This window comes from Rhincodon typus, chromosome 12 (genome assembly GCF_021869965.1).
Source record: "Rhincodon typus isolate 14 chromosome 12, sRhiTyp1.1, whole genome shotgun sequence".
Taxonomy (NCBI): Eukaryota; Metazoa; Chordata; class Chondrichthyes; order Orectolobiformes; family Rhincodontidae; genus Rhincodon; species Rhincodon typus.
The window spans coordinates 49,496,382-49,509,528 of NC_063343.1; the positions used below are offsets into that span (position 1 = coordinate 49,496,382).

The 13,147-nt window shown below is 39.3% G+C and overlaps 1 protein-coding gene across 4 annotated transcripts in view; it reads right to left on the reverse strand.

The window, feature by feature from the left end:
• gabrb2a (gamma-aminobutyric acid type A receptor subunit beta2a) overlaps positions 1 to 13,147 on the reverse strand; it is a 239,094-nt gene that overhangs the window by 22,273 nt on the left and 203,674 nt on the right. The gene's annotated exons all lie outside the window — the stretch shown is intronic.

Consider the following 13,147-nt stretch of genomic DNA (forward strand, 5'->3'; position numbering starts at 1 on the left):
CGTTAGGTCAGTACTTGTTCAATGCCACTTGCGATCCAGCAGCATTCCTCACATTGCCCCAAAAGCAAAACTGCCATGACCTTTTTTTTCCTATAATATGGTGATTACTCCTGTGAATGTCATTTCTCCCATCACTTGTGACCTGTGATATGAGGAATTCAATAATCTTTTTGATTGCTAGCAATTGCGCTGGTTGTCTCTGGATGTTACCATGTAGTGTAGGCATTCCCGTTTAACAACCAACCAAACTTCAATTTGAATTGCTGTCAGAGACCAAATCCATTTTTTAAAATGTATTCCTGCTGTTAAATTTGGCAGGACCACTGCATTAACAATGTTGCCTTACGCTAACAGTTTCTCCTCTTCCCACCCTGCAAATATTCTGTCCTTAATATCTTGTAATATTTCTTAGTCCACTATCTCAGTGGAGCCTTAAACCATTAAAGTACTGTGGTTTCTTTAGAATCTTATCTACTGTCACCATCATATGCCTAAAATAGTGATATACATACTATATGTGAACTGGACATGAAATTTGTGTGGACCTTTTTTGAACTGAATCAGAACAGTGTCAGAGGTACATGCCTAATCACCCGTGCAAAGAGCATGAAATTGGTCAAATCCACACATAAATAAACGAGCAGGCTACCATTGTCGGTCCCAATGTTGATTTGCAGCTTGTCTTATTGTGGCCTTAAATTTCCAATGTTTAAGATGTGTTTAAAACACAGCCTTTAAGAAGACATACACTTCAACTATAGGTAATTTGAATGCTGTAGAAGCAGAAAAATCAAGACTGTCTCAATTTTACAACATTGCAAAGGACATCCATAAGTACAAAGATGTAGCAGACGACAGCCATTCAGCTCTTTGAGTCTGCTCCATTGTTCAATGAGATCATGGCTCGTCTGACAATTCTCAACTTCACATTCCTGCCTTTTCCCCATAACCCTTGATTCCTTTACTGATTAGAAGTGTCTATCTTAGCCTGAATATACAGTATGATGCAGCCTTGACAGCCTTCTGTGGTAAAGGATTTCACAGATTCACTACACTTTGAAAGAAGAAATTCCTCATTTTAAACGTGCAATCCCTCATTCTGAGATTATGCCTTCTGAAGCTAGACTCTCCCATTCCTTCCACAACTACCACGTCCCCTAAGAAACTTGTACTTTTCAATAAGGTTGTCTCTCATTCTTCTAAATTTCAGTAAGTACAGGTCCAACCTAGGCAACTTCTCCTCTAAGACAGTTCCTCCTTAACTGGTAGCAGCTCAGTGAACCTTTTCTGGACTGCAATCCTTAGTAAGAGGTCAAAAACTGTTTGTAGGGAAGAGTAGATACAACATCTTTCTGTCATACAGCAGTCAGACGTCCTGGCAAAATGCTGGCCAACAATAATGGAGAGTGTGTGTGCCAGGAACATCATTGTACAGACCTGGCATTATTTGGAAGAATTTTAATAACATAACCAAGGTTATTATGGTGAGATTTTTACTTCAATTTCACACCACTCTGCATGACCCTTAGTGGGCAATCACTCACTACCCTTTTCTCCCTCAAGTACCAGCACTTTCATTCATTCACTAGGCATTCATCCATATATTATCCTCCCAATACAACACACTGCAACTCCTGTCCTCATTCGTAGTACCTTCACCTCCTCATACCTACAGAACCACCACTGCTATTTTCCTTGATATGCATTTTTTCAAACCATTAGATGAGCTTTAATACAGTCCCTTGTTTCTTCCATGAACATTATATTCACAGGTATGTAAGTACCTGGGCTAACATTAATGTATTAATTATAAAGAGCATGCTCCTAGTAATATGCGACGCTTCACATAATCCTGAGGTAAGATGAACTATGAGTCTGGTACTTTTATACCCTCAAATAACAATGATATATTGTGAGTATGCCCCTTAAAGGCATAATGACATACTGATTGTGACCCAAAACAACAATGCCCTCTGTCGGCACCACATCTTGTGATGAATCCTCATCGCTGTTCATCATATTTTATAAGCTAATTGGACTCTTGGGAACCATAAGGTAGATTTGCTGCCGCCACAATCCTCCTTTTTTAAGTTGTGATCTATAGTGCCTGTTTTATGTAGAATGGAGGTGATGGCCTAGTGCTATTATCACTAGACTCTTAATCCAGAGCACGGATAATGTCCTGGGGAACACAGGTTCAAATCCCATCATGGCAGATGGTGGAATTTGAATTCAATTATTAAAAATATCTGGGATTAAGATTTAAATGATGACCATGAAGTCATTGCCAAGTGTTTCTAAAAAAAAACCCATTTGGTTCACTAATGGCCCCCAAGGGAAGGGAAATCTGGCATGCTTACCTGGTCTGGCCTACATGTGACTCACAGCAATGTGGTTGACTTTCAATTCTAGGCAATTAGGGATGGGCAATAAATAGTGACCTGGCCAACGATGTTGCCATCTCAACAATGAATTTTAAAAATAGGAAAAACTATAAAAGTGCTCTGACAAGAAAAGGTTCTTGTCTTAAAATGTAAGTTATTGCATGATAGCAATCAGATACAAGCTACATTGGTATGATAAATGTTCTTATTAATAACACAAAATAGTCTCTTTGAGATCCAGAGCTACACTCCCTACCCAAGACATTTGCCATTATTAGAGTGGATGGAGCTTAATGCAGTCGTTAGCATTAGCTCTTTGAGAACCGAACATCTTACACGACATTATCCATACTCCATGATGAATCGACATGATCTTTGATAGTCAGTCACAGAAGTATACAGCATGAAAACAGGCACTTTGGCCCAACCCATCCATGCAGACCAGGTTTCCTTAAATGAACTAGTCTCATTTGCTTGTGTTTGGCCCATGTCCTTCTAAACCTTTCCTATCTATGTACCTGTCCAAATATCTTTTACATGTTGTAACTGTACCAGCCAATACTACTTCTTCTGGCAGCTTGTTCCACAGATGCACCACTCTCTATGCAAAAAATCAGTTCACTTTTAATTCTTCCCCCTCTCACCTTAAACCTATACTCTCTAGTTTTGGACGCCCCTATCCTGGGGAATATACCCTGGCAATTCACCTTATCTATGTACCTCATGATTTTATAAACCTCTGTAAAATCATACCTCAGGTTCCTGTGTTCAAGGGAAAGAAGTCCCAGCCTATCCAGCCTCTCCTTATAGCTCAAATCTTCTAGTCTCAGTTACACCCTTGTAAATCTTTTTTGCCCCCTTTCTAGTTCAATAACATCCTTCCCATAGCAGACGACCAGAATTGCACGCAGTACTCCAAATGTGGCCTGAGTAATGTCTTGTGCAGCTGCAACATCACATCCCAACTTCTATACTCAATGATCTGACCAATGAAGGCAAGTGTGCCAAAAATCTTCACCACCCTATCTGTGACACCACTTTGAAGGAACTACGTACCTGAACCTCTAAATCTCTCTGTTCGACTACATGCCTATCATTAACTGCAAGTCCTGCCCTGGTCTGTCTTAACAAAATGCAACACCTAGCATTTATTTGCATTAAACTCCATCAACTGGTCCTCAGCCCCCTGGCTCAGTTGATCAAGATCCCAATGTACTCTTAGATAATCTTCTTCACAATTTTTGGGTAATCTGCAAACTTCCTAACCATACCTCCTATATACTTATCCAAATCATTTGTATAAATTATGAATAACAGTGGACCCAGCACTGATCCTTGCAGCACACTGCTGGGTACAGTCCTCCAGTCTCAAAAACAACCCTCGACCAATGCCCTCTATCTCCTACCATTAAGCCAATTTTGTATTCAATTGGCTAGCTCTCCCTGGATTCCATGTTACCTAACCTTACCAATCTACCATGCGGTACCTTGTGTGATAATACTACAGCTTTAAGATGTTTATTTTGCCTTTTTTTTATGAAGAGATGTTGAGACAGAGGTGCAGAGCGGTCTGCTTTAAGCCAATAAATAGTTTGTGAGGCCATGGGTTCTCTTTTAAAGTTGGAACAGTAGAAGTAGCCTGATTTGGTGAGGTCAAGCTCCCTCAGAATCAGGAGTTTAGTTTTAGCTTTCAGTAGCTGTTGGGGTTGTGAAAGCTGCTTCATCTCTCTCTTGTTGCTACAGCTAGAAGCTTGGGTTCTCTTCCAGCTACTAGGAATGCACAGGAGACAATCTATGTTACTCAATTTGCCTTTGCTAAGAATATGCTTATGGGATATTACTATATTGGAACAGTTAATGAGTAGTTTATTATTTTAAGTATTTTAATAGAGTTATTTTAAGTTATTTTGTTCACATTTTAACTATAGTGTATGAATAAAATGTGTTTTATTTCAAGCCTGATAGTCTGACTAGTCGAATTGAATCCAAAACACAACACCTGGCACTTCCCTTGAAAATAAGGAAAAATTAGGTTCTAGGCTGTCTCTTTGACATATTTTGAGGGGGTTTGGTCCATTACTACGTGTCCGCCTAGCATATTGTCAGTTTGTTCTGCATAGTTATTAATTATTTCTTCCATAAATTGTAAATCATTTGAATTCTTTCTTGGAAGTTTATGCTGACAGCTTGCCCTCCACTAAGTTGATTCTTGTACTTTGCTATTCCACTGACTGATACAGATTCCCTCACACTTTATGGGTACCAGTTTCTGAACTACTGCTGCCAACAGTCCAGGTGATGGAGCATATCCTGAAATAGTCTATGACAAGGAAAAGCAGAAAGTTGAGTAAGGTAAAAGCCAGATTGTTTAGTTATGCAGATTATGCAGAGAGAGCATTTGTGGGAAAAGTGGTTGAGGAGGCCAAGCATTCTATGGTGTGGGGCTTTCAGCCTTGCCAGTTAAACCTGAACTGTCCCCTGCCTATTATATCCACAGAGGTCTCTGGTAACAGATAGAGGACATAGATTATGCTCTTCATTGTTTTATTCCTGCTTGATCTGTAAGAAGGCAAGTGTGCAAGTAGGTGGTTGAAAAGCTGTGAGGATGTGTCAGGATAAAACAATGTTCCTTGTACATGAAAGAAGACAGAAGTCTAGGGAAGTGAGAGGCAAGTGGAATGATCTTGAGGACAATGTCAGGTGCAAAGTGTGCTTATTGCAGCGAAAATTGGTTGAGTTAAGCATCTGAGATTATAAACAAATTATGGGGAAAGGACAGTAAATGCTTATTGCTACGGGACCTGAAATAGTACAGATCTAAAGGCACAATAACAGAGGTGTGAGTTCCATTGAAGTCAGGTCCTGGGTGTTATGCTCCCAATGTTTATTTATTTCAATGCCTCTCATCTCTGCTGTTATACAATTTGCCATCAGAAGGGATGAAAGTTTTCCTCTCTTGGTGATATCTGGACTAACATCTTCAAAACAATAACATTTTCAATAACATTTTTGCTTTTTCATCACTTTATTAATGAGAAATCAACAAACAGCTACCACCTGCACCTTCTCTTTCTCACCCATTCAATCAGTGAGAGGCCAATTAAAATAATAGAATGTTGATGACAAATTATATGCATACATTCCCAGCTAAAGTTTCTGATGTTGACCGTGCTGCCATACATGATTTTTCCTCAAAATGGAAATGAGGGAAATCTAGTTCCACTCATTTTTGTTCCTTGCGGCTAACTTATGGATCTCTTTAATGAAGCAAGCCCACTATTTTAACTGTATGATGGACAAGTAAATGGTAAAAGTAGGATAAATTAACATGATTACTTTTGGGAGAAAGCCTCATAAGGATTTTCCATTATATGCTCATATCTAATGCACATACTATATTTAGTTTCTAACATTTTATATTCCTTTTCACAATGCTCAGATCAAACTTTTAGCATCTCTGTCAGTTATGTCTTTTTTCATTTTAATGGTTATTTCATTAGATAAGAGGGTGCAATTACAAAAGGTGGCCTGTTTATTATTTAGTCATCATTAAAGTTAACAGTTTGCTGACTGTAGTTAAACATTATTGATATTTGTACATTACTTGCAGTCAAAACAAAATACACAAAAATAAAAATGTGGCTTTTTGCCATTAAGTATTGACAATATTTTCACAGAATTGTGAAGACGCCATGGTTTATCCAAAATGGCAGACTGATCCTATTTTCAGAAATTTTACACCCATATCTAGCAGAAACAGAAGGGAGGGACATGACCCCAATATAGAATCCTTACAGCGTGGAAGCAGGCTATTTGGCCCATCAAGTCCAGAATGACCCTCTCAAGAGCATCCCACTCAGACCCATCCCACCCCTGTAACTCTGCACTTCCCACAGCTAATCCATCTAACCTGACCACTAGGACAATTTAAGTTTAACATGGCCAATCCACCGAGCCTGCACATCTTTGGACTGTGGGAGGAACCCAAAGCACCTGGAGGAAACCCACTCAAACACTGGAAGAACGTGCAAACTTCACACAGACAGTTGGCCGAGGCCGGAATCAACCCAGGTTCCTGGTGCTTTGAGGCAGCAATGCTAAATACTAAGCCACCGTGCTGCCCAACAAATATGTGGAAAACAAACTCTCAGTAAGGCCATCTGAACTTATTGCTGTGTTCGAATAGATCCTAATTTCACTCAACCAAGAGTCTTATACAGTCTTTTAGCACAAAAGGTGCAAATTTTACAAATAGACATCAATGATGTAACATTGTAAAGCCTATATCTTGTTTTTCTTTATTTTTGATTGTTGATTAAAATGGGAAAGAGATTATTTTAAAATGAAGGATTGTGGAAGGAATTGCTGCACTTTTAAAGACAAGCTACTGGAATTCACTATGAGTTATGATTAAACTTTGCTTTTGTAAGCAGTGGGGGAGGGGAGATAAGACACAGCACACTGGTGTGTGCACAAGAGATTTGTTCAATAACAGATTACTGATTAGTTTGTGCAATTGTGATCAGTTGTCAATGTGAGAAGCCATTAACCTCATGACAACTCTCTGGCTCATGGGTATGTGAACAATTTGGGGTGTTTATAACAGGAGGAGAGAAGCCCCTGAACTGCTGAAGGAGCAGGTTCAGTGTCTCTCTCTCCGTCCAAGTAAAGTTAACTGAAACCTGACACAAACTAGGTTTTATTCCCCACCAGTTGATGTGAACTGTGGCCTATAATCAGTAACTAAGACACATTGTAATTAGTGTACCAGTTGCCTAATGCCACTTTCAAAGAAATGTAAGAGTCTGGAGAAAGAGATCAGAGGACAGGATGTCTTTGGAAGCAAAAGGAATATCTCATCAATCACGTGGACTGGTGTTATTGAACTGCATTGTCCCAGTGAATTTTCCTCCATCCATAACACCATTTCTTTGTCTATCTCTGTTTGTATATGTTTATAGAAGTTTTAAAAAGGGGTTTAAAGTTTTAACTAGCTGTTGATAGCTCATATATTTGTTTACCTATAGATAGAACTAGTTTATTTATAATAAGCAGTAGTTCTTGTTCAGTACAGGAGCCAGGTCAGTGTTTGCTGCTAACCTGATTCCAAACATAGGAAAATTGAAGACTTTGTGTCCTTTGATTAATTCATTAACTTTTGTAGCAACTCCAAGAACAGTGGGGCTCCAGAGTCAATGCACTTTCCCAAGTGAATTGTAATAATGTCTGATCTGATTTCTGTAATCTGGGAATTATTTCTTTGTAACACCCATCAGTGCTAACCCTGATCTGTTTTCTGTTCATTAACTATTGCAGATTTGGTGATTAGCCTTTATCTTCAGCAGGGTATTTGTATAAATGAGGTGAGACCTATGTTAGATGCGAGTGATATGGTACTGAAATAGTCGACTAGTTTTTAATACAAGTCCTGGTATCAAAATATATTTAATCACAGACACTTTTTACCTCATGCTAAGCAACTTGGATGTAAACAGTAGCAAAGGTATAACAGAACAATAAATACTTTTGAAGGTCTGTTAGGGTATGTTAAATTGAAGCTGTCAAGTTACTTGAGTGTCCTGCACTCTAAAAATTGCCAGTTTGGCAAATTGCAAAATCCACTGTCTTACTCTCCTTGGGAGTGAAAATCCAAGTATTTGAAAATGCTGATTTCTGTCTGTGTTTGAACGGGATCATTCAGAGTCTATTCAGAACACCTGGGAATATTATGAATTGCTGGAACATTTGTCAGTTTTGTAAATGTTTAATGGTCTGAGCTGGAACAGTGATTTGTTACCAACTTTTCTACGGAATCAGGAAAACTTGCTTGACTGTTGCTGAAACCAAGACAGAATAACAATACGACAGAATTTCCTTGTACAGAAATAGGGAACTGCATCCAAGTATAATTTACAGTAATTAAATGGACTTGTTTGAGACATATTTTACTGAACAGAATAAGCCATATTATTCAAACATGTAAACGTACACGAGGTCACTTGTAACATTAAAGGAATAAACAGTACAGAATTCTCTTAAATAGAAAAACAAAGCCCTCCTGTGTTTCTCCATTACTGTTGGACATCATCTTGAAAATTTCCCCAGTGGGTTTGAAGGATTAAACTCATGGTGACTTCTTCTAACAATATGGAGCAGGTTATATTGCTGAGTTGCAGAGCTAGTGTTAGTTTAACTCCAGCACATTTTCAAAATCATACTATCATGACAATATTGGCTTCAGAATCAGAGATTGATGTTTCTGTAATTTCTATGTGGTGAAATCCATAGATACTGGATTATGATCCAGAATGACTTGGTCTTTGCTTTTTAGCAATTTAGCAACAAAATGGAATTTGTATGCATCCAGCAGAAAAATTGTTAAATATAAAAAAGCTTCACTTTTTTTTACAACTGATTAATAGGTTTTGTTTTCTGGAAAGTATTAAAAATTATAGTTAACAATTGTTGACTTCATTAGTGTTTAATGAAATTTAGATATCTATTCCAGTTAGGCAATGCAACAATTATGTGCATTAATTAAATTTCAACGTAAGTTTAGAAAATAACCCAGTAAAAATACCAAATACCATTTGAATTTTTCAAAACATTCAAGATTTAAAATTGACAATGATAATTCTAACGTCGGTTAACATTTAGTTTATTTAGTTAATATGAACATAATAATTTTAAAGTGATAAATAATTCATCAATTTTATGTTACAGGTAGGGTTATAAGTAAAACAGTTTTGTGTTTTAACACCATGAGTATCATATTATATACGTATTGGCACTGAGAAAGGCAGGTGACCACTGAGTTCACTATGTCTAACAACTTGGCAGTTGGAATGTCTCTTTCCAACATTAATGAATCCACATGACAATCTGGAAATCACCAGATGGTCTGATGCTGAGCCAGAATGACCATGTTTTTAAAGATGGCAGATGGGATAAATAATTGGAAGAGATTCAACTTCACAGAAACACAAGTAGACATTCATATCACCATCATTTTATAATTGATATGATGAGGGTGAAATTAGTAATCAAACAGCCATCAAACAGCAACATTAGTGTTTGAGATAACTACATGAAGATGTTTTCCCATTACACTTTCATACAGCATGCACAGGTAAAATATAGGATCAGTAACCCAGGGATGTACCTGAACGGCGTAAGTTAGTAATTTTTTTAAATAATTGATTAGAATCCAAGCAACATGAAATAAATCTGAGGATGGGTATCTCAATCAGGTTTGAGCAGTCCTGGCTACACAGCAAACTAGATTGTCAGTTTCATTAGGAGAATACACAGAACTAGAATCACCTGCTGCAGACAAAATTGCCTACTGTGGGAAGTTTTTTTTAAAAATTGACACTAGTTCAAAAGAGGCTGTTGATTTAAGTTTCTCTTTGGAGGTGATGAGATCAGAAGAGAATGTTCAACTGTGAATAACTAATATTCTTCATTTTGACATGTACATCATCCTTTTTTTCTTAAAGCAATATCCAAAAGGCTCAGAGGCATTCTCACTCACAGTCACTTGAGGCAATTAATTAATGTATTCACCCAGAGGCAGGCAGGGAGCTTGGAAGTCTGAAAAGTGAAGTCTGTTCCTTCCATCCATGATCCCCTTCTATCACCAGTGCCTCACTCCATGACAATCCTAGGCTTAGGGTGGACGTGGTACTAGCAACAGCAATCATCTCCTGGTGGCACTGCTGAACAATGAACATCTGCCAGCCTCCGTAGCTCTTGGCTCTGAGGACCTTTGCCCAAGGGTCCTTGATACTGAAACAAAACATGCAATCAAACGAAAATATACTCCCCACTTCAGGAACAGGGATCTGGAGTTTCTAGTGGGTGGGATAATGCAGAGGAAGGTAGTCTTTTTCCTTTAGGCTGCCACAGTAGTCACACTGTATTTTGCTTTCTGTGTCATGTTGATAATGGTTGAGGACCGTGTGAGTGGCAGTCCTGGATTGCAATGTCTGAAGCATTGTATAGATGTCACCAGTAGTGTGAATGCAGAAGGTCAGTACAAAGGTGAGCACTACTGCCTCCACTGTCTTGGAGTTGCAAAAAAAGGGTTCTGAAGTATCTGCTTTTGTAATTACTGCAAGGAAAACCAGGCCCACAACTGTGCTGAGAGGTCCAAGTGGTGGGGTAACAAACACAAGCCGCTCATTCCATGTGGCGTGAAAATTCTTGATCAGGCTACAGAAGATCATGACCACTCATGTGGAGTGGAAAGATCTCCATGGGCAGCCAATCCAGTAAGCTTCATTGTGTTGTGCTGCTCTCCTCTGTGCAAATATGGTAACTCTCTCTATCTTAATCTCGACAAACTTTTCTCCTTATTGGACAACTTCTTCCCTCTCTTCTCTTATTCAGGCAATACTGGCACATAGCAAACCTCTACCAGGACACTTGACTCCATCTTCACATTTGAGGAAGGAGCCTCCGAACCAAGGCATTCACTTTCTCCCTCCACCAATTCAGAGTACCCACCAAACTGAACATCTATCTAGACTGGACTTGGAAACTCAATCTGATAAGGACAATTCTCATTATCATTGGGTATATTCAAGATGGAGATAGATAGGTTCTTGATTGTCAAGGGGATCAAGGGTTATGGGGAGAAAGCGGGAGAATGGGGTTGACAAACTTTTCAGCCATGATTGAATGGCGGAGCAGACTCGATGGGCTGAAATGGCCTAATTTCTGCTCCTATGTCTTATGGTCTCAATACTGATATGTATCTGCAACTGGTCATCCGAGGCCTTTGACACTCAGAGGACTGTGGGAGATTAGGCAAGTGCTCAGTCCCTGACAGAAGACAATCCCATGATGTCAGTCATTAATGATATTGTGCATTTTGACAAAGTCTAAATCTGGCTCATTCATCTTGTAAATTAGTTTCATTTAGGTTATCACATGTTTTTTGCACTTGACAATGCTGTCATGCTTCCCAGGATGGCTTGCGTTGCCGGCGTTCTGATTCTCATCTATATCTCTGTCCTCAAAAGATTGCTGTTAATCCTCCATTTCTTCTGCATCCAGGACATCTTCCCTTTCTTCATTATTATTTTGAAGACTACAATGCTACAGTGATGCTGCACACTTATTCTGGGCTATATACAAAGGTTTTGCTGAAAGTGATCCAAGCATCAAAACCACATCTTAAGGATATATTTGTTCCAACATGGTGGAAGTCTTAACAGCTTTCAAAAGCAAGTTAAAGGAATTCAAAAAGGTGTCATGAGCCACATTCGGAGTGGTAAAGCTTGTCTCCCTGAAGTCATCTATGGCCTGATGCATTTGGAAGGAGGCAAGGAACCTCCGAGTTCTCTAGTATACAAAAGCCATGGTATTTCCCAGGATGTTTGACAAAGATTGTAAACTTGGCACGAAAATCACATATACTTGGAATTTTGATGGAGTGGAAGCTTTTTCTGTTGATGAACTCTGCAGGCTAATGATACATGCTCTCAAAGCAAGATGAGTGTAGTCAATAGTGGAAGGTGGTAAAAGAGGGGGAGGTGTGGCATTGTTAGTCAAGGACAGTATTACGGTGGCAGAAAGGACGTTTGATGAGGACTCAACTACTGAGGTAGTATGGGCTGAGGTTAGAAACAGGAAAGGAGAGGTCACCCTGTTGGGAGTTTTCTATAGGCCTCCGAAAAGTTCCAGAGATGTAGAGGAAAGGATTGCAAAGATGATTCTGGATAGGAGCGAAAGTAACAGGTTAGTTGTTATGGGGGACTTTAACTTTCCAAATATTGACTGGAAATGCTATAGTTCGAGTACTTTAAATGGGTCAGTTTTTGTCCAATGTGTGCAGGAGGGTTTCCTGACACAGTATGTAGATAGGCCAACAAGAGGCGAGGCCACATTGGATTTGGTACTGGGTGATGAACCAGGCCAGGTGTTAGATTTTGAGGTAGGTGAGCACTTTGGTGATAGTGACCACAATTCGGTTACGTTTACTTTAGCGATGGAAAGGGATCGGTATATACCGCAGGGTAAGAGTTATAGCTGGGGGAAAGGCAATTATGAGGTGATTAGGCAAGATTTAGGATGCATAGGATGGAGAAGGAAACTGCAGGGGCTGGGCACAATTGAAATGTGGAGCTTGTTCAAGGAACAGCTACTGCGTGTCCTTGATAAGTATGTACCTGTCAGGCAGGGAAGAAGTGGTCGAGAGAGGGAACCGTGGTTTACTAAAGAAGTTGAATCTCTTGTCAAGAGGAAGAAGCAGGCTTATATAAAAATGAGGCATGAAGGCTCAGTGAGGGCGCTTAAGAGTTACAAGTTAGCCAGGAAGGACCTAAAGAGAGAGCTAAAGGAGAGCCAGGAGGGGACATGAGAAGTCTTTAGCAGGTAGGATCAAGGAAAACCCTAAAGCTTTCTATAGGTATGTCAGGAATAAAAGAATGACTAGACTAAGATTAGGGCCAGTTAAGGACAGTAGTGGGAAGATGTGCGTGGAGCCCGAAGAGATAGGAGAGGCGCTAAATGAATATTTTTCATCAGTATTCACACAGGAAAAAGACAATGTTGTCCAGGAGGACACTGACATACAGGCTATTAGACTAGACGGGATTGAGGTTCATAAGGAGGAGGTGTTAGCAATTCTGGAAAGTGTGAAAATAGATAAGTCCCCTGGGCCGGATGGGATTTATCCTAGGATTCTCTGGGAAGTTAGAGAGGAGATTGCAGAGCCTTTGGCTTTGATCTTTATGTCTTCACTGTCTTCAGGAATA